Here is a 2,518-nt window from a genome sequence, read left to right on the forward strand (position 1 = left end):
TCTTAGATACATCACAAGTTGTGATCCTAATAGTTTAGATTAACAATTTAACATAAGGTCCTTACAAAAAAATTTGTTGGGTATTAGCATTAGTTTCTTTGATATTAAACTTGTGGTGAATTATCATTCAGACATGGTTGTTTCAAATATTTCAAGTTAAATATTTTTGCCCACTAGTTTCTTCCATGGAAGGGATTTAATAGAGAATGGGGATTTTGAGATCATCTTTATCTCTGAAGATAAAGATGAGAAATCATTTGAATGGTATTAGAAGGCCATGCCATGGCTTGCCTTTCCATTCATAGATAAGCAGAAAAAAGAGAAACTTGATTCGGAATTTGTTGTGGGAGGAATTCCCACTCTTTTTTCTTTTAGACAGGAAATGCAAAACTATCACTACTCATGGTGTAGGCATCATTCAAGATTATGGTGTTGAGGCATATTCATTTGGCAAAGAGAGGCTTGGTGAACATAACATGAAGGAGGGGCCATGAGGCTTTCATAGTATGTGAATTTTCTTCTTATCTCTTCTAACAAATATTTTGTCATTCACAATGGAGATAGAAAGGTGAGTGAACATTGTATTGTCATGAGAGCGAGCATTATATTTTATCATGGTAAATTTGTATAATGATTGATACTATCATGTTTTTGAGAATTCTTGTATTTTAAATTTTTTTATTGCATAGACATGTCACATCTTTATAGTGCAAATAGTGTAAAATTTGCAAATGATATTACACAAAAATATATGGAAATTACTAAAATTTAAACCTTTTCCTAATGAACAAGTCCCTTTACTAGAGATTTTGTTTATCTCCTTTGACATAGATATAGAGTCCTTCCAAGCATATTTTGAAGGCATGCCATGGCTTGTTCTACCTTACAGTGATAGAAACATGAAGAATCTGGAGCAATACTTTGAATTCAAAAGCATCCCAACCTTGATTGTCCTTGGACCAGATGAGAAAACATTGCAAACTGATTATGTGACTTGATCTCAAAAATATTTCATACTTATCAATTAGATCAATGTACAAAGAAACTAGAACACTAGAATGCGAAGAATTGAAAAAGAAGCATCATATACTTAGTTGGTGATGTAGGGTTTCACTATTCAACTATGCTTAAATTCCATAAGACTCTTCAATGACAAAATGCGATACAGGAAACATGAATAACATGATAATATTATGGGTCCAACCTCTGAAAGGCACCAAATCTATTGTTTTAGCGATAATCACTATGTTTTTAAAATGTCTATGGAATGTGGAATGCAAACTCTGGATACAACTATCTTTAAATATTTACATTCCAATATTTTCGCTTTCCTTTCATGCTCTATTTTTTCCTTCATTGTTTCAAGTCTCCTTCCAGACCTCATTTTTTCCTTCCAATGCTTTGAGTCTACTTTGATATTCCACTTTTCTTTAACATAGTGGTAGGATCTGCTTCTTTCTTCCAAAATTTCCATATTTTTGATCAACCAACTAAATACATCCATTAACAGTAGATTAGAAAAACAACAAATTCATATTTGTTGGAATTAGGTTATTGCAAGGCTTATTTGGAGCAATAGCTTATAACAAACTGTTTTACTTAAGAAAAACCATAAGATGACTATCTTGATCATGATTCTACTACATGTACCCATTTTTTAGCTCATAGGAAAGACTGTTGGTTTATATTTTTTTTCTCATTGGTGCCCGATGTGTCGAGCATTCACACTGAAGCTTGCACAAGTATACAAAAAGCTCAATAAAAATGGACAAACCTTTAAGATTTTTTTCCTCTCTAGTGACAAAGACCAAGAAGCCTAGGAAGAGTACCATGCAAGCATGCCATGGTTAGACCCTCCATTTGGAGGCAGAGTGAAGAAGTATCTAAGCCATTACTTCTGAATTCAAGGAATTCCATCTTTGGTTATAACTGGTCTTGATGGAAAAACTGTGACAAAAGATGCCAGAAACATTATTTTTCTTCATGGGACGAAAGCTTATTCCTTCACTCATGAACTGTAGAAAGAAGTCGAAGAAGTAGTGGAGAAATATCCAAAGGAAATCAAGCATGAGCTGCATGAACATTCTTTGAATTTTATTTCAAGGATGTCTTATATTTGTGATGGGTACAAAGAAGGACGGAATGCTTGGTCTTTCTATTGCAAAAAAATGTGATTTTGATCTTCATCCAGATTGTGCTTTGAAGCATGAGGCTACTGATGAGAATGAGAAACATTGGAGACACGAGAAAGGGTATTGAAAATGGGGATGTGCACAATGGTATGATGATAACACTTAAAAAGTGGTGGATCAATCAAGTTTCGATTGGAGAAGTTATCCTAGAGTCGGCATAGGAATAGAAAATTAGAATAAGAATGAAAATGTGGAATGGGAATGGAAAAGACCAATCTCGTTCTTGTTTGGTTAACTTGGTATTTGATTGGGAATATGTTACTCCCTTGTTTGGTTGTACAAAAATGGAATAGGAATAAGGTGAAGTTTTTTATTTTTAAAAATAT

At 33.4% G+C, this 2,518-nt stretch overlaps 1 pseudogene; it reads left to right on the forward strand.

Annotated features, from left to right (window-relative positions):
• Nucleotides 1–1,631: 1,631 nt before the first annotated feature.
• LOC149547227 (putative nucleoredoxin 1 pseudogene) lies at nt 1,632–2,259 on the forward strand (annotated as a pseudogene).
• Nucleotides 2,260–2,518: the final 259 nt, after the last annotated feature.

The sequence above is a fragment of the Cupressus sempervirens genome, chromosome 7, assembly GCF_028749045.1.
Source record: "Cupressus sempervirens isolate cs-2001-9-10 chromosome 7, ASM2874904v1, whole genome shotgun sequence".
Taxonomy (NCBI): domain Eukaryota; kingdom Viridiplantae; phylum Streptophyta; class Pinopsida; order Cupressales; family Cupressaceae; genus Cupressus; species Cupressus sempervirens.